Source organism: Fukomys damarensis, unplaced genomic scaffold (genome assembly GCF_012274545.1).
Source record: "Fukomys damarensis isolate Sample0158 unplaced genomic scaffold, DMR_v1.0_HiC HiC_scaffold_4, whole genome shotgun sequence".
Taxonomy (NCBI): domain Eukaryota; kingdom Metazoa; phylum Chordata; class Mammalia; order Rodentia; family Bathyergidae; genus Fukomys; species Fukomys damarensis.
This window is the reverse complement of record NW_022900916.1, coordinates 65,677,457-65,698,176: the sequence shown is the minus strand read 5'-3', so window position 1 is coordinate 65,698,176 and position 20,720 is coordinate 65,677,457. Positions and strand designations below refer to the sequence as shown.

The following is a 20,720-nucleotide window of genomic DNA, read 5'->3' as shown; positions in this document are numbered from 1 at the left end:
AATCATGCTACATAGCTCATCTACCACCTCATGTACTTATCATGTCATCATACTGAAAAAATCTCAAATCCACTCTTTTAGTAGTTATTAAATACATACATGTTGATTATAGACACTGCTGTGTAATACGTCACCAGAACTAATTTCTTCTGTTGATCTGAAACCTTATGCCATTTGATCAACAACTTCCCTCTTACTGTTCATCACTCCTTTTTAGCCTCTGGTAACCTACTCTACTTGTCTGAGTTTAACCATCATTTCAAATGTTGAAAGTTTTAATTTTTAAAGCCTTTTTTCATATAATTTTTATTCACACATTTTAGGTATACAACATAATGACATTCATGGTTAGAGATTATACCTTTGCATAATCTATCTTGGGTCTTATTTTTTTCCCTATTCCCCTGCACTCCTTTCAACCCCTTCACCCGTCTCTATTTACAACGACTTTGTTTCCATTTTTTCATTTTCTCATATTAATTCCATTCTTCTTTCCTTTCCCCAATCCTCCTATTTTGACTTCCCCTTTGCCCCTTTTCTTCCCATTTCACATTATCTACTATACCTTTTTATACTTATTTATACTTTCAGTTTCTCATACCAAATGAACTACTTGATATTTACACATATGTGTTCTATTTATTTCACTTAAGAGTATTGCCTCAATATTGCTATATATGTCTCTAATTTATCATTCTTTATGGATGAGTAGTACTTCATTAAAAAAAAAACATTTTCTTTATCCAGTCCCCAGTTGATGGGCAATTAGGCCGCTCCCCTGTTTTAGCTATTACAAATTGTGCCACTATGAACACAGGTGCACATATATCATTGTGTTATGATTCTTTTAATTCTTCTGGGAAGATAACCAGCAGGGAAATATCTGGGTCAAACAGGACCTCCAAACCTAGTTCTTTGAGGTATCTCCATACTGATCCACAGTGGTTGCACCAGTCAGCACTCCCACCAGCAGTGGAGCAGGGTTCCTCTTTCCCCACAGTCCCACCAGCACCTGTCATTGGTTGATTTCTTGATAGCACCGATTCTTTCTGGGGTAAGATGTAATCTCAGTGTTATTTTCATTTGCATCTCTTGAATGACTGATGATGTTAAACATTTTTTCATGTGTTTATTTGTTATTTCTACTTTGTCTGAGAAATGTCTGTGCATTTCAAATGCCCATTTTTGAATTGGGTCTTTAAATTTTGGAGGACTGATGTTTTTAAATTCTTCGTGTATTCTTCTAGATAGTAGACCTTTGTCTAAGAAACAGCTGATACATTTTTCCCCCCACATTGTGGGTTTTCTCGTCACACTGTTGGTGGTTTCTCTTTCTGTGCAGAAGCTTTTTAATAAGAAGAGATCCCACTTGTTGGTTGTTTGTGCTAGTTCAACTTAGGTTTTGTTCATGAAATCTTTTCCTACACCATCTTCAAGAGTTCTACCTAACCTCTCTTCCAGCCTGTTTAGTGTTTCTGTTTTAATATTTAGATGTTTGATTTATTTCAATTTTAGTTTTGTACATGGTGAGAGATATAGGTCTAGTTTTAATCTTTGGCAAGTTGAAACTCAATTTTTCCAGCACCATTTATTAAAGAGGTTATCTTTCCTTCAATGAGGGTGTTTGACTCCTTTGTGAAAGATGAGGTGGCTAAGTTTGTCTGGCCTTGTTTATGCTTCTTCTAATCAGTTCCACTGGTCCTTGGGTCTATTTCTTTGCCAGTACCATTCTTTTTTTAAAAAAAAATCACAGTAGCTTTGTAGTATAGTTTCAAGTTTGGGATCATGATATCCCTACTTTGTCATTATTGCATAGAATTGCTTTTGCTAGTATGTCTTTTCTAGTTCCAAATGAATTTTTGGATTGTTTTCTCAAGGTCCCTAAAGTATACTACTGGGATTTCAATTGGGATTTCATTGAATCTATATAGCAGTTTTGGAAGTATGGCCATTTTCACTGTAGTGGTTCTTACTACCCAGGTACAAGGGTTGTGTTTACATTTTCTGATATCTTTTTTGATCTCTTTTTTTCAGATTGCTAATGGACAAAGTTTTAGACATGTATGAATTACTGAAGTTGAATGAAGAAGACCTAAATGTTCTAAACAGCCCAATCTCAATCACCAAACTTGAAAATGTAATTAAAAACCTACCAACTAAGAAAAGCCTGGGTCCTAATGGCTTCCCTGCTGAATTATACAAGACATTCTGAGAACTATTGCTGCTACTGTTTAAACTCTTCAATGAAATTGAAGAGGAAGCAATACTCCCAAATTCATTCCTAGAAGCAAGCATCACTATGATCCCAAAGCAGAGAAAGACCTATGAAAAAGGGAACTATAAGCCAATCTCACTAATGTACATAGATACAAAAATTCTTAATAAGATACTAGAAAACAGAATGCAGATCAAGAATATCATATACCCTGAACAAGTGGGATTCAGCTCAGGGATGCAGGCGTGGTTCACCATATGCAAATCAATAAATCTAATACACTGTATTAGTAGAACTAAAGACAACAACCATATGATCTTCTCAATTGATAAAGAAAAAGAATTCAACAAAATCCAACAGCCATTCATGATAAAAACTCTACAAAAATTGGAATAGATGGTCTCTACCTCAACACAATAAAAGTTATTTATGAAAAACCAACAGCCAATATCTTACTAGATGGTCAAAAACTGAAATCCTTCTTCACACTAAAATCAGGAACAAGACAAGGATGTTCACTGTCACCACTTCTGTTCAATATAGTTTTGGAAATATTAGCCACAGTGATTAGACAAGAGAAAAATAAATACAGGAAAGGAAGAAGTTAATTTTTCATTATTTGAAGATGACATGATACTGTATTTGGAAGACCCTCAGAACTCCACCAAAACATCTTCTAGACTTAATAACCAAATTTAGTAGAGTAGCTGGATACATAATAAATACACACAAATAAATAGCTTTCCTGTATATGAACAACAGACTCACTGAAAGAAGAACCAGAGAAACAGCTCCTTTCACAATAGCAACACCCCCAAGATACCTAGGAATCAACATAACAACAACAACAACAACAACAACAACAACAAAAACCAAAGACCTCTACTCTGAAAATGATAGCACTCTTTTAAAAAATCCTATTTGTTAGACAAAATTGTACAACTTTATGAAGGTACATTGTGATATTGGGGCACATTTATACATTGGGTAATTATCAAATATCAAGGATATTTAGGTTATCCATCATCTCAATCATTTATTTTTTGTGATGACAACATTCAAAATACCCTCCTCTATTTTGAAGTACAGGATACAGTATTGTTGACAATAGTTGCCATTTTGTGTAACAGGACAACAGCACAGATTCTTCCTATCTAGTTGTGCCTTTGTACTCATTAACCCTTCCAGATTTGGTGACTATTATTCCAGCTCAGTACTTCTGTCCGTGAAATCATGTGTTTTTCTGTCTTTCTGTGACTGGGTATTTCACTTGATTTTAAAACCTTCAGGTCCACCAATACTGCTGTAAATGGCTGACCACTATTTCATTGTGTGTGTGTATTTTCTGTGTCCATTCTTTTGTTGATGGACACGGGTTGATTCCATACCTTAGATATTATGAATAGTGTTGTAATAATCATGGCAGGGCAGATATTTTTTCTATATACTGGTTTTGTCATTTAAATGTATACTTAGTGGGATTGCTGAATAATATAATAGATATATTTTTAATTTGGTTGGAAACATCCATCTGCTTTCCATAGTGGCTGTACTAATTTGCATTTCTACCAACAGTATGTAAGTGTCCCTTTGCTCCATATCCTTCTCAGTGTATATATTATGACTTTTTGACAGACGGTGAGGTGATATCTTGTGGTTTTAACTTCCGTCTCCCTGAAGATTAGTGATATTGAATTTCTTTTCCATTTCCCTGTTGGAAGAACTGAATAGTACGCCTTCCTTTGAGAAGTATCTATTCCATTCTTTCACTCATTTGTAAAGCTGACTCTTTTTTTGCTGCTTGAGCTTCGTATACTTTCTAACTATTAAACTCCATCAGATATGAAGTTAGCAAATATTTCATCCTATTCTGTAGGTTGTCTCTTCATTGTTCTTTTGTGTGCAGAAGCTTTTTTAGGGTGGCAGAATCCCATTTTGTCTGTTTTTTATTTATATCACCTGTACTTTATTACCTTTTTAGATTATTAATATTATTTTTGAATTTATGATTTGTATGAGAACACGATTATAGTACATGTGTGATAGCACAGAAGACATATATGATATAAGATGGCAGATGGATAGATGAGTATTCCTTAGGGCTTTATTCACATTAGTATTCTTAGTCTCTCCAGACATTTATAGGCAACACAGAATCACATAATAATTTATTATTATATTAATTTATAATATATATTAGTATTAAAGTAATTTATTAAAATTTTATTTTAATTTAATGTACTGTTTTATTGACTATTTCTATTAACATAATCTGAGTGTTAAAATTTACATTAAGTGTATTTAGTATTTAATTCTAATGCCTGAGTATTTTTCATATATTTTAGTTTTCTAACGCCTCATCTTTGAAGTCATGATTGCAAACCAACATAACATTATGAGATTTATGAACTCAAACTGATTCTTTAGTTTATAACAATATTTTTCAACCAAAAGATATCAGAATATATGTCAGAATATAATTAGTGCCTAATAAGTAAATCAGCTGCTTAAATTTACATTTATCAGTTAGCCATCATTCTTCACATAATATTTTTTTAAAACTTCAAAATGGTCCTCAATTTAAAACTAAAAATAAACTTGGAAATGGATTGAATTGTGTCCTTTCAAAATTGACACATTTAAATTCTAACCCCTGTGCCTCAGAATGAGATTTTATTTGGATATAGGTTTTTGCATTTGTAATTACTTATTCTTGATTAAGGACATACTGAATTAAGGCAGCTTCTCATCCAACGTGATCACTGTTCTTATAAAAAGGCAAAATTTGGACAAACATACAAGGACACCGCAATGTGAAGATGAAGATAGAGAGTGGAAACGCTAATGCTTGCCAGCATCTAACCAGAGCCTTCCCTCAGAAGGAGTCAGTGTTGCCAAGACCTGGAGCTCAGACACCCAGCTGCCCACCATTGACATATGTCTCCTATATAAGCTATAGGTTGCCTTGTGTCTGGTTATGGTAGATCTAAAGCTGTATTTGAGAAGTCATATAGTTCTTTCCCAGATAAATGTTGTAAAACTCTTTTGAGACTCAAAATTATAGTCCTAATTCCCAATCTTTCCTAGTGACACAGAAGGTGAAAAGTTGATGCCAAGGAAAATTTTTTGTGGTTTAGCTATCCTAAGGGTGCCTTCTGTCTCTATATTCATTATGCTTTGGTAGGCTCATCTAGCCTTTATTTCCCTATCTCAGTTTCAGGGGGCTTGTGCTAAGTTATATTCTTATTTTTAAAAATCACAATATAAACCTCCATTTGTTAGCACATTTTGGAAGAATATATTATTGTAATGGATATTTGTGTTTCTTCTCTCCATATTCAGTGTTTAAGAACAGATTTTTTTAGGACTTTTTGGAAAGGAACATCTTGTTCCCACTTAAAGAATGAAGTTTCATTCATATTTGCGAAGTTAATTAAAAGGAAATTGGACATCAGGACATTCCAAGATATTAAGTCATAATTAATTTGTAACTCTAGAATAATAGTTTAGAAATATATAAGGTCGCAAGTACTTTTGTTTCAAAATATTATAAATCATTGTATAAAAAGCAATCATATACAATAGTAATATTTTTTCCTAATAACATCATATATTTTCTTTATTGTTGTCAACATCTGGTCTCATTATTCATGATTTTTTTGAATATGTACAGTTTTAAAAATCCAGACATTCCTCATTTAATGACCAAATTCATTTCCTGTGACTAGGTTGACAAATTATTTGCTAAATGAAGAATGATATGTATATATTATGCACATTATAATATTAACAACAAAGTAATGGTCAAAGGAAATTCCAATTTGATGACTTTTCTTTTATTTGCATAATTTTTTTTTAGCAGAAGGAACTCTCATTTATTTTTGGTATGAAAGTGAAATGATACAGGTAGAGAAAATTTAGTGGTTTGTTTTAAAACAAAACATATTATTAATACATGATTCAGGAATTGTTTTTCCTGGTACTTATCCAAAGAGTTGGAAATGTAATTCACATAAAACTCAGCACACAGATGACTATTCCAGCTCTATTCGGAATTGCTGAAATTTGGAAGCAGTGAGGATGTCTTTCAGTAGATGAATGTGGTATTCTCAGATGATGCACTATTATTTAGTGCTAAGGGAAATGTACCATAAAGCCAAGAAAACAAGGAAGAATTTTAAATGCATATTTCTAGTGAAGGAACTCAACATGGAAAGGTTACATACTATATAATTTCAGTTATATGACATTCTAGAGAAGAAATCATTGTGGAAATAGTAAAAGATCAGTGCTTATTAAGATTAGAGGGAAGGAAAGATGACTAGGCTGAGAACAGAGGGTTTTTATTTTTAAATTTTTATTCATTAAGTTTATTGGTGCATTTTAGTTAGACATTATGATCACATTCATCCTTGGGAATTTGCATTTTCTATTTTCCTTTCCCCCTTCCATCTCTCCACCCCTCCATATTTACAAAAGCTTTGTTTCTTTTTTTTCTTCTTTGCTCATATTTTTTATTTCCTTCTTTTCTTTCCCTCACTCTTCCTCCTCACTTTTCCTTTGAAGATTTTTTTATTTCACATTATCTATTATACATTTTGGTCCTCATTTACACTTTCATTTTCTCACACCAGAGAAACATTATTTGCATAACTCTTACATGCATTACTGTCATGTATAGCAGAACATAATACTAGAAGACTGCACTGTGTAATACAATCAGCAAATATTACAGCATTTTACTGTAGAAGAAGCCAGTATAAGGCTTCATTGCCAGTCATGTTTCTGAATTGGAAGGCAGAATGCTGGTCATAAATTCAAGTGGTGGGTGGCAAGTCTGAACAGTGCACCTCAGCCATTAGCCCGAAAAAATCATTAAACCGGTATGTCATTAAATGAAGAATATTTGTACAGTGGGCCCTTGACTATGGATTATATCTGCTCCCAAGGGCTGGTTGTTGTAACTCAAATTGGTTAACTGAAGACTCAGGCTCCTTTACACAGCCTTCAGTCTCTCTCCTGTATGCAGGCAGATCTCAGTGTCCTTTGGGAGACATTGGCACAAGGTTTCTCAGTTAACCACAGGAAAGGATGTTGTAATGCTCCTTCCAGAACCCTTTAAGCATTAAATCTGTATCTGAGACCATCTGGAAGGACAAGAGATTGGCATTTGGGTTATAAGACTTTGGTTGTCAGTTAAAACTAAAATTCTGTTCATAATTGAAGTTTTTTGTATGTTATGCTGGTCGTAATTCCAGGGTCTACTGTATCTCAAATAATTATCTTTTACCACAATGTTTTGTATAGTGTAACATCTTTAAGGAAAGAAAATCACAAATATAATAAACTGCACAGGGATGCTTTTTTCTTCCTAAAATTTTTAGATGAAAACTGTTAACATAGCTACAAAAGTCTTCATATAATTTCTGGATTAAAGTAATCAGTTTCATCCTCAGAGACTCAAATAAATTACCTAGAAATAGAGTTATTTCAAATAATGGGACCTAGTATAGGGCAAACATTATGTAAAAACTTACCTGCAAAGAGTATTTTATAGTTTATCACAATGCCAGATTTATAAAACTGGAAAGCAAAGACAAAAAAAAAAAAACACTGAAGGCTACCAGGATCAGGTGAATTTTACATAGGATAAGTTTTAGGGGCAGAGTTATTCATAAACTGCAACTCAGAAAGGCAGTAGAAATTTTATTTTATTTTATTTTTAAAATAAAATAGGTAAGTGGATGTATTACTAGAAATAAATCACTGGTGCTATACAATGTGAAAGGAATTCTTTAGGCAAGAGGACTGTGAGATCGCATAGAACTAGGGTCCACCCATAGAAATAATGAATTCGATATAAATACAAAAATTCTTAATAAAATGCATGTAAATCAAATTCAAAAACACACTGAAAGAGCACCACCTCCCTCACCCTGGGGCCTCTGAGGAGCTGAGCCATCCCCCCCACCTCTGGCCACTGGGCCACCCCTGACCTCTGGCCTCTGGGGCCAGTACCTGGGTCCATCAAACAAGGGGTCATAAAGGCCATTGTTCTGAACTCCAGAAAATAGGGCAAAAGTGAACAACAGAGAAGGCCTCTCTGAGGCTCCTTGATGAAAATTGAAGCCCACTGGAAAAGTGAAGATAATCTACAATAAAGGCACACCAGACCATCGCAGTTGGTAAGTTGGAGGGAACACCATGTCCCATCAGAACCTGGACTATCCTCAGGGAAAGGAGGAGAAACGGAGCTGGAACCTGCTGTAGAACCTTGCAGAGTTAAATCCATCAGGAGGTCGGTTAGGGAGCTCATCTTGGGCCTTGCAGCCCGAAATCAGCCTGAATTTCAGTGGACTGCTGCTGGCTTTCCAAGACTAGTTGACTTAGACCTGCACCCTGCTGCCATATTGTCTATTATGACAGCAGACAAATACCCTGAAGGAGGCCCTTTTTTTTTATTTTTCAAAGTTACTTTTTTCTCATTTTAAATATTTTTATTTTTTCAAATTTATTTTTTCTCTTTTTTCTTTTCCTTTTTCCTTTTCTCTCTGCCTTTCTCATTCTCTGACTCTCTCTCCCCACCTTGTTCTTCATCTCTTCCTTTTTTCTCTATTCCTGTTCTAATTCATATTTTTTCTTTCTTTTTCTTTTCTTCTCTCTTTTTCCTACTCTCAATTGCTATTAGTTTTATAAGAAAGTAAATATAGTTTCTAATATCCCTATTGCTATTATTAATTATTTTGTTCTTTTTTCTTTTTTTCTGACTTCACTTCTAACCTTTTCCTATCCTTCCACTTATCCAGTCCTCCCTATCCAACTCCTTCTAAGTCCTCATTCTGAAGGGTAAAGTTGCAATATTGAAGAGTTTATTCACTATAAACATATTTTGGACTGGTCCTTGATTTTGATTTAATTCACATGGTTAAAGGTGATAGATTAATCACTACCATAAATTGTCATTTTCTAAGCTGTGCTTCATGCTACTGTATTGTTGACTGTATCACTTGGGCTAAAATATTGTGATTGATCTAATCAGTTGTCTTTCCTGTTATAATGAAAATGAGATCGCCTCAGAGTCATTAGAGACTCAAAACCTAATGACCAGCTATATCTGGAAGACACCTCTGAGAAGAAATCATTGCATAAGGTTCTAAATACAAGCAACAAAGAACCTTACAATAAGTAATATTGAAGTATCAACCCAGGAATTATACCAAGGACAGTACCTACAACAAAGATAAAAATGAGAAGACATTTAAGCAAGGCAGAAAACCAGACTTCTAGCTCACCAAAGGCAAATTCTGGGGAACACAATGTGTAGGAGTCTGATAATCAACCACCTGGACAGCCTGAACTGATAGCACAGGAAATAACAGAACAGATAAATGAGGCTCTAGAAAAATTCAAAACAGGAGCAATTTCCAAGATAACTACAGAGATGGTGAGAAGAATGAAAGATATGATTAGAAACTAGAACAGAAACAGATAAAAAAAATACATGAGCTCAGGACCATGATGGAAGCCATCAATGCCCACCATAGGAGAGAAATGGAATCCATGAAACAGATTCAAACAGATACCCAGATTAAAAACTCTATTGAATCTATACACAGAAGACTGAGCCAATCTAGACAGGATATCAGATATTGAAGACAGGATGGTGGTCAGTGACCATGATAAGACAGATCTGTTAAAAATAGTAAAAAAGCCATGAGAAACCAATCCAAAGGTTCCAAGACACAAAGAAGAATAATATAAGACTGATAAGAGTCCATGAAAAAGCAGGGGAAAGTACAAATTACATTTTAAAAAAACTGTTCACAGGGGCAGGATTTAGCTCAGTGGTTCCACCGCCTGCCATACAAGCACAAGGGCCCAAGTTTGATTCCCGGTACCAAACAAACAAACAAATAAAAAAAAACTTCACATACTTAATGGCAGAAAACTTCCCAAATACAGCAAAAGAATTTGACCTACCGATAAGTGAGGCATATGGGACTCCAACCCGCCATAATAATAATAAAAAAAATCTATACCTAGACATATAATAATTATGATCTGGGAAACCCAACAGAAGAACAAAATACTACAAGCTGTTAGAGAAAAGAAACAAATCACATGTAAAGGAAAGTCCATCAGAATCACAGTAGTCTGCTCAACACAAAACCTCAGGTCAAGGAGAGCCTGGAGTGAGGTGTTTCAAGCCCCAAAAGAAAACAACCTCCAACCTAGACTGATGTATCCTGCAAAACTCTCTTTCAAAATTGATGGGGAAATGAGATACTTCCCTGACAAAGAACACCTGAGAAACTTCATGAATACCAAACCAGCCCTCCAAACAATTCTAAACAATATCCTAGAAAAATGAAGGTCATAGTTCCATGGGGCCCAACAGAGCAAATCCATTAATTATCAGTCACTCTCCCTTTTAGACTGCACTTATCTGAGAAAAAATTTAAAACTGTTTTAGAATAATATTGAATAGTACATTTTTTTCAGCTAAAATGACAATTTAATTTTTTCCTGTACCTAGTACATTCGTCCTAAATGCCAGAGGAATCTGCTCTTTGGACTACAAGTTAACTTGACTTGTTTGGGAAGATGTGTAAATTTAAGTAACTAATTCTTATTTTATCACAGGCTAAGAGCTAAACTTCATAGAATATAGAATCTGTACTCATAAGGTGGTGGCTAAGACCATTGCAGTGCATGTACTTGTAACTATTTCTTACATTCAAAGCCTCATATGGCAATATTAGTCATTTTTATCCCATACTTTATATAATTATATTAATATGATTATATTACTATGTTAATATAATTACTGGTAGATTAAATTATGGTTCAAAATATTGAATGAATTAAAACAAAGCTCAACTTATTTTAAAATTTTGAGTCACTCATAACTTTATCAGTCATTTGGGGAGAAGTAAACATCTTAATGAGTTAGAACTAAATGGAAGATTATACATATTCTGAATTAGGATATGAAAAAGCCTTTGTTTTTTTTTTACAGTTCATTTTGAATCTTACAATGTTAACTGGCTGATATTAGTAGCCAATATTTAGTTTCATCATTGATTATGATGAGCTTTAACCTTGCCTCTTCATATTACTATCAGACACTTTTCTTTTGGCTTGACTTTTGAAGGAGAATTAAGACTGGCTACTCTATTGTTATCTACAGTTGGCTCTTTGCTAAAATTTTATTCTGGTCGTATTGCAGTTATATTCCTAACACAGTGAATTCTAAACTATTCAAAATACATGAAACTGGATTTCTAATTATGAATCAATGGGAGAACAATATTCTTTGGCTACACTATGAGGGGAACGAATGTGGGACTGTGGAAATTCCGGATTAGTTTGGGAACTGTAATGTTTTCAGTTGTGTACAATCTAACTAGATGTGTGATATTCTCCAGACTAGTTTCTTGTTAGAACTTCTATGCATACAACTTCAAGTTCAACCATGTGACTACTTTGGAGATTTTTGGAAGGGATTTTGTCCCTGTGTATTATAGGAATAATGTGTTCTTTTAAGATCAAATACAATTCAATATTTGAGCCAGGGTTAATGGTATCAGAGAATCATGAGTATGAAATAAATGAGTTTGAAAATTATAGAACAAATCCTATAACACTGTTCTGTGATATGCCAAAAGTGGCAAAAGTTTGAAAAAATTAATGAGAGTACTTAGCGCAGGAATCCTAAAATACTCAAATAAATGTGATACTTATCTTTTGATAAAATAATAAAAATATTTCTGCCACAGATTGTCCATAGGCATAGTTTAAAGATATACACATAACTTATTAATTTGAAAAATTCAGCACCTCTCTGTACTTATGAGACCTTTATCAATTACTTCCATGAATCTTGTGACTTGTCTTTCAATTTTCATTCCATTGTTGGATGATGCAATAGAATTTGTACTGCTAGAGCAACAGTAAGCACTACACAAATGTACTTGTTAGAAGAGAAACTCTCTTAAAATTTGGCTCTTTGAATATGTTGAATTACATCTATGTTCAAAAGGATGAAGTATTTGGGAGGATTCTGGTGTGCGGGAGCAACATTCTTAGATGAAACTTACACTGGGACTCTCAAACACTTGTATCTACAGATGCTGTCTTTTACTTTTGGAAATTCTCTTGGAGACCGTGGAACTTTTTATTGTCTAATGAATATTTACTTTACCTGATGATTACGTTCTGTTGTGTTTACAACAAAAGCAAACATCAAAAGCAAAAATATTTGTTTTCTTTCATTCTGTTTTTCTTTTTGGTAGTATATTCTACTCAGTTCCCTTGAAATGGAAACCTTTATGGATTCACATAAAATGTTTTCCCCTTGGACTGCACTTTATTCAAAGTCATAGGCAATAGGAGCCAAGCCATTTCTGAAGAGCCACGTTCACAGCTAATGGTAATGAAGTTTGTACACAGTTCTCTCATCCTGTGAATTTTGGCTTGAACCATTCAAAATTTCTCTCCTTTCTGTTTTAACTCCATTTATTTTAGATTGTTCCTTATTCACTTCAACTAGTTTATCAAAAATTATTCCTAATTTATTTGTGTATCTCTTGTTTTTGCCATTTTTTTCTAATTTACTATTTTTAAATGTTTTATACCACCACGCACTTACCTGTTCTCGTTTTTTAATTTTTAAATTTGTTAGTAGTGTATGTGACACATAATGAAAGGATGGTAATGGATACCAATTGCATCTTGATCCTTTTTACTTTTCCTCCTCTCCTCTCCCCATGTCCCCTCCACCCACTTCCTCCTTCCCGTTCGTATATTTAAACATTCGCTAATTTCCCGTACTCAAACTTGTATTGCACATCTTCTAAACAAGTGTGACAAACCTACGGCACATGAGCCACAGGGGCAGAGAGAACCCTCTGTTTGCATACAAGCCGGCTCACCTCAGCATCACCCCAGCAGCTGAGCCTAAAAGCCAAGCATTAAGAGCAGCGCTGGTGCTTTGCAATAAATAAGTGAGCTTTTGGTTGCAGCTTGGGCACTTGGCCACTAAAAGATTTGCCAACACTGTTCTAGACTAATTAGTGAACTAATATAAAAATTTCACTAACTTAGGGGACGTGACTGATTATGGTTATACTTCTGAAAAGAGACACCAAATTGATACCGATTAATGCTTCCGGGAATATGTCATTTCCAGCTGTATTCATGAAGTCTGAACTACTAAAAATTTAGCTGTCCTTTACTACTACAAATTTTGTTTTTATTATACCATCAGCTACCATGTATTGAGCATCTATAAGGTTCTTAGCAGTGAGATAGTAATTTTCATACAGTATCTCAACTAATTCTTGCCACAACTCTGGAAGCTTGATATTACCACAGATGGTACTTCAGTCCAAGACAACAAAGTATAAGAACCACTATTCATTGTTTTTTTCATAGAAAGAGCCTTGACATTCAATTCAATTGCAAGTTACTTAAGATCAGGTTTAGTATTATAGATTACCCACAGCCCAAAGACATACATACATAATACATGCTGCTGGCTGATGATTGCTTGCTTGGGTTGACAGAGGAGGTAGCAATCTACTGTTTTGGATTTTCCCACATCTTGCCTCTGTTTGAAACTCTGCTGCCTTGACGGAGAAGTTACACCGTCCATGAACTCAAATACAAAAGTTAACACAGTAACCATCTAACTCATTTAAGACTGAGCCAGGAAAGAACGTTCAAAGGTTTTGATTCAAATCCCCTATCCACATTTGAAAACTTTGCATAGTCAACATGAGACTGGACAAAAGGCTGTAGAATCCAGTTGCTAGTATTTGTTCTATTTCATAATGATCAGAAACATGAGGGCAAGTAAATGTTTCAAAGTCTGAGTTGTCAGCGTTTTAAGGAGGACAGCTGTGAAAGCTATCCTTAATCATGAGATCGATAAGGCAATACACATGTCCTTTGTAACCTTTGCTTTCTGGAATACGAACAGTGTGGGCCATTTTCCTTTGTTCTTTTCTAAACTTTGCTCTTTCCAGTTATTCCACAACTGGGGAATTACTGCTGGGTTATGTACAATACACTAGCTTAATTGCCAATGCTTGATTATACTGTACAGACTGGAACATATTTCATTTTTTATTACAACAAGAACACTTTGCATGAAATAAATCCTCTTAAAATTTTAAGTGTATAATACTTCATTGCTGAATATGGTTGCAGTGTGGTACAGCAGACCTCTAGGGCTTATTCATTTGCTTGAGTAAAGTTTTAGGCCTGTTAATGAGTAACTCATTTTGCCCTCCTACAGTTTCTGGGAACCACTGCTTTGCTCTTTCATTCTATGAAAATATTCTATGATAGTATTTCAAATATTTCATTGAAGTGTAATTATGTGGTGTTTGCCTTTATCTCCAAGGACACAACCTAAATATTCACTGAGAGGAATGGATTAAAAAAAGGTAGTACGTACACACAGTAGAATACTATTTAGCCTTAAAAAGGAAATTCTACAATATGTAAAATATAGACAGTATTTTATTTAAATAAAACTTTAAATTTCATAAGTGAAAAAGGTGAGTAAAAGGGGTTATTTCTTATCAAAGGTAACTATATTTCAATAGAGTTGTTATGTTTTAGAATTAGTTCTTAGGATTTAACTGTTTTTCTAGCAGTAATAGTAGCTACCAGGCACTACACTGACACATTTACATGCATTATATTGCTTAATCTTCTCAGCATCATGTAGGGCAGATAACATCTCATCCTATGTGAAATAAAGAAAAGCTGAAGAATCAGCCCGAGGTACTTTCCAGACACACAGAATAGGAATTGCGGTGCTGGGGTTTGACTGTCTGAGTCTCTGCTTCAAACACTGCTGCTCACATTCCTTGGATGTTGTGTGCCCTCAGCATCTGGAATGCCACTTGAATAGGCTTTTAACAAGCATGTGTTAATTTGATGTCTAAGACAAGACTTAGAGCACTGAGGAACTGCAAGGAGGTTCTCACACACAGAATTTAAAATAAGATTGTGGAAATAGCAAGATGTCAGTTTATAATATTAAAAGGAGAAGGATTTCTGGGTGAAATTATTGTGTGAAGCAAGCTCATTCATTCCATCATTTGTGTATTCATGAAAAATGATTGACCATCTGCCTTATACAAAATACTTAGAAGTCTGAGATAGATCAATGAGAAAGCTGGGATTCCTGCCTCGAAGGGATATGGTTTAAATGTTTTAAAGTGAAGCTTTGAAGAAGATACTTGCAGAAGTTATTGCTTTTATAGGCAGTTCTTCTAAAAATAAAGGCAAGTAAATGGATACTTAGATAATAAAACCAAGCAATTATGTATGTTCACATATTATCAGTATTAAAATGTGGTACTTGGGCTGAGGATTTAGCTCAGTGGTTCAGCCACCTGCCTTGCAAGTGCAAGGACCCAAGTTTGATCCCAGGTACCAAACAAACAAACAAACAAACATGTGGTACTTTATTTCATTTTTACTAATAAAAACATTACGCATCATGATATTTGCATGCCAGGAATCATTAATTTTTTCATAAGATAGGTAAGCAGAATTCACTATCATTTGGAAAAAAATTTATGTCACACAAATCAATAAAAGTATATTTTTTGCTAGTCAGTTTTAATATATTGCTATCATAAAAGAATTGATGAGATCAACATGTTTATGCATTAGAAAGAAAACAGCAGTAAACAACTGAAAATATTTTCTATATGGGCAAAAGCAACACAAGATTTCATTTTTAGAGCTAGATAGATTTTAAGTAGAAGGCACTCTATTATTGATAAAAATAAGAACAACTGCCAAGCTGAAATAAAAAGAAACTTACATTGATGAAAAGTGAAAGTAAAGTCTATTGCTGCATGAATTCTTTGTTTTCCTGGTAATAATTCATAGGGTGTGCACTACACTGAATAAACTATCACTGGCACTTTTCAATTTAATATCTGTAAGCAGTGTCTGCTATAGGATTGGTTTCTTGGAGTACGGATGCTGAGACAGACCTTAGTATATGTGTTATGATTCAGCCACATTGGGATTAACCCTTTTGGAAGGGAATAGAGAAAAGCAAAATTGCAAAGTGGGAGAAATAAGTTATGATGTATGTTCAGTGTCAAGACCAGCTGACCGCAAGGGTGCTCCGGAGACAGATTGGCTATTAAGACTTATGCACCCCAAGTTAGATAGGGTTGAATCTCACATATGGGATGCCTAGGAATGTGTGGTTTTCTGATACAATTACTAAGGGGGCAGACAGCCAGAGATCTCTGGTAACCACGCAACAGTTTCCATCAAAGTGGTCCACAAGCATCAAGAGCATCTCAGAAAAGGAAGTCACTTTATCAACCTCTCGCCAGCACCGGTACTAACACCCACAGTCCACCTCATTCTGTGGTTTCCATTCTGGTGTTTGCTAGTGGTTATCAAAAAGCTCTAGAATTTATACATACCTAAATTTCTTTAGCCAATGTCAGATACCGAGTTTGTAAACATGGCTTCAGGTGGGAGAAATAACAGTTTGCCAGAAAATTAAAATGATATGGCTGGGGATTTAGCTCAGCGGTTCGGTGGCCTGCCTTGCAAGCGCAAGGACCCGAGTTCAATCCCCGGTACCAAAAAATAAATAAAACAAACAAACAAACAAATAAATAAAATAAAATGGTAAAATATTCTAGGCAGAAAAGAGAGAGACCAACCCACAGTACGATACAAACACATTCCCCCTTTCCTTCCTGTGGGCATATTGCACACTCAGCACCTAACACTGCCCTGGACACGGACGTGGATGATAATTTGTATGCACTCTCTGAAAGCTGAAGACTTGGCTCCCTTTCCTGTCTACTCCTCTTGAGTACGTAGAGCATAATTATTATTTTAACTTCTTCTACTGATATCTTCTGTAATTCCAATGCTGTATTCACATTTCTTTATCTCACGTACTGTCCAGTGTGCCCACCCTCTCAGGGCCACCCACTCAAGAGGTAAAGACTCCGGTGTCCTCACCTTTGTCTTTCCATTTGCCTACCTTCAGTTTCTCACCATCCATCTACTGCAGCTTAATTTTTGTATTGTTACATTTGGTGACATACTTTTTCCTGAAACTACAACTGCGTTGTTTACAGGCCCCCCCATCTGACTCTCAGAATTAAATGTGATAATGGATACAAGCTGCTAAATAAATAAAACTCTTGAAGCACTGGTTTAAGACCAGAGATTTGTCACAGCATGGCTCTCTGTGGCTTAGGCTCAGGTTGTCATGTCTTATATGACCAACGTAATAATTTGTATGCGTGAGCCAACATTTAAAAATACTTCTTGTTGACTTTAAAAGTGAAAAGCAGCAGACAGCATTTATATATTGTTAGGTTCACTGTGAAAAAATGTGTTAGGAGTAGGTTTCTTGTGCCTAGGGTTGCTGTGTCTGGGTCGTTCCTAGGAGAAATATTTCTAGAATCCTGAAGTTTATACCTTTCATATTATTATCCTACTATTGCTTAGACTCCTCCAGTCCCACAGTCTCTTCTCCTTGAGGTTCTTCTCTCCTGCTCCAGTTGTGACTGATGTACTCTGTGTGTGCTGCCAGTAACATGCTCCCCTCTTCTGAACTCCTGCTGTTTGGAGGCTGTATCTCCTGGAATGTTCTTTTATTTACTATATTTCACTCGTATTTTTCACTAATATACTATATTCTTCTTTATACTTTAAAATATTTTATTATACTTTCATATTATCAATATTAGTGGAAGTCTCTAATTCACTCTGTCTGATGTCCTGTCTTCACATTGTCTAGGTCAGACTTTTAAAAATATATCCTAGTTTAATCTACAAAGATTAATCAGGTCAGAAGATTATGTTAGAGGGTTCTCTTCTGCTTCCAGAATGATCTGTTTGTTTTTTGTTTGTTTGTTTGTCTGCACAGGCTGGAAGCATGAAAACTACGTAGCCAAAATTCTGATTGTGAAGTAATTTCTTCACATTGTATGCATTGTGTTAGTAAGATAGAACAGAAAAAAAAATGACCATCATCCTGTTGTCTTTGGGTCTTTTCTGTAGTCAGTAAGCATGTTGGATGTGTATCTGCAGGAATGTACCAGTCTCCAAAGTCTAGCTTTCCATTTGATAGGATGAAGGCCACAGTACTTTACTAAGCCCTGTGTTCTGAACTGTATGTACACGGTCATATTACTTTTTAGTTTCATTTACTGTAGAAGTAAGGACTTGTGCATGAGTTCTGTACTGTTCTGAGAGTCAGTTTTGAAAGCCCAGTGTAGAGCCTCTTGATTTATCAGCTGCAGGGGTTTTATAATCAACTAATTACCTTTATTTAGTTTTGTGTGGCTTGAAAATTTCACAGTGATTTCTGTCTATACTAACACGAGGCAGACAAAATGAACACGTGAGAAACTGGGTCAAGACCTTAAATATAAGAATGGGAAAAATATTCTGGGGGGTTAAAAGCGATACAAGCTTCCCTAATCATTTCTTGGTGGAGGAATCATTTAGGGTTGGGATGAAGCTAGGGTAATAAATTCTTAATACCTGTGTTCTGATTTGTGATGGCAGAAAAGTATGAGGAGATATTTGCCCCAGATATTATACATTCAGGTCTTTGGTTGATTTTACTGCTTTCAAAAGCACAGTTTAGTCCTGCTTTCAATTAATCTGGTATCTTTGCAGTGTTAATGGGCAGACTGGGAAAACAGTCTTGTGACTCCTAAATAGTGTATTCTCTTTCTCCTGGATTTATAGAAAAATACTCCAATGCTTTCCATCTTCTAGAAACCTACTGAATTTCTTGGCCTCTGTGATGGTTGATTGATTGTGTCAATTTGATTTAAATAACTCCTGGCTAAATTGGATCAGCATAGTTCTGGGTGTGGAAACCTACTCTAGGGAGGATTATCACCAGAATGCAATAAACAGGAAAGCTTGCTTTTGTTTTCTTAGGAGGAGCTCCAGTCTTTGCTTTCACCACGAAAGTGGTCCCCTGCTTCCCGCCCAGACTTCACCTTCCAGCATCAACCCTTTAGCCTTCTGGTACATACTCTTCAGCTTTCCAGTGCAGACCCTTTGGCCTCCTGATAGGGTTGTCGTCCAATTCAGTTTGCAATGAGAATCACGGAAATAAGCAAGTTTATGAACTAAGGTACCACTGTGGTATTAAAAAATGCTAACCAGGGAGTTTTACTTCTGAAATTGCTACTTTTCAACAAATATGACACTTGAGACATTAGTTAACTCTTTGGCTTCTCATTTTTAATATGAAAGCAATTTTATTGGGCTCAGCTGAGTGAACCATAGGCCACATAGCACATAGGTGCTAGTTTCATCTACATGAAAACACCTGAGTCATAAGGAGATCAGATTGTTTCCAAATAAAATGAATGTCTATATCCTTCAAAATAACAAAAATCACAATGATATTGGACTTCTCAGCAGTACTGAAAGCTAGGAGGTTGGCTTCATCTCTCTGTGAAGTTAGAATTGATAGATTCCTGATGTGTTTGGATATACTGAATGATGATTTATATAACAAAAGGGACTATTTTCAGCTGAATAGAGATGGATAAGAAAAAAAATTAGGAAGAAAATTAGCCCAAAAGCATTTTGTGTAATGGAGGAAAAGTAGAGGTCTTTGTACCCTAGCTATGGCCACCTTTCAACTCTTGAGCCTGCTTGGAATTTTGTTTCCCCTTGGCACAGGGCATCAGAGGCACTGACTGACTTAGCAACAAACCTGATCTAGATGAGCCCAAAGCCTGGGAAGAGGTTAGCCCAGAGCGTTGGTGGTTCCGAGGAGAAGCAATGAACCAGGTGAGCAATGCTAGCCTCAAGAAAAGCCCACATCTATGGTAAACTTTCAACAGTATGGGGTTTTACTATGAAAGTGACTCCTTTGACACATAAGGCTAGAATTGGAGAACTCCATTGTGATGCCTGCCATGTTTGAGATGGTTGAATAAGGAGCCATTTTGGGAAAGAGTTAATAGTTTAAGACTGAGTAACAGAAAAACTACAGAACAATATCATTACAGGGTTCCCAGTATTACCTTACCACAGTGATTGGGTGAGAGGCAGTCACAGCACACAGTTGTGAAGAGGGTACAGGCTACATATAGACTACCTGAGAGGTTTAAGCTTACACTAGGAAGGATGTGGGGCCCCACAGTCTGTGCTGAGAGGCCAGGCATGGTGTGTGTGTGTGGCTTTCAAATATAGATGGAACTGAAAGTGCTGACATTGAGTCCAGTAGTCTGCTTCAACCCCTGCCCTGACACCTAGATCCAGCAGAGACCCATGGTCTGATTTTATTCCTCAGCTACCAAAGTGAGCAAAGACAAACCTTGGCTTGGACAGTTGCAACAGCCTGTGATTGTGGATGTAAGGGACTCGACTGAGGTGGGGGCATCTTATAAACCTATGGACTGTAAATCTCCATAAAGAAAATTGCAACTTATTGGATTCCAAAATGGCAGATCCTAGA

The 20,720-nt window shown here is 35.6% G+C and overlaps 1 long non-coding RNA gene across 1 annotated transcript in view; it reads right to left on the bottom strand.

The window, feature by feature from the left end:
• LOC104852089 overlaps positions 1–13,946 on the bottom strand; it is a 32,346-nt gene extending 18,400 nt beyond the window's left edge. Inside the window, exon 1 of the long non-coding RNA XR_777407.2 lies at positions 13,739–13,946. This is a non-coding gene — a long non-coding RNA (uncharacterized LOC104852089). The remainder of the gene's footprint in view (positions 1–13,738) is intronic.
• Between the last annotated feature and the right edge of the window lie 6,774 nt (positions 13,947–20,720).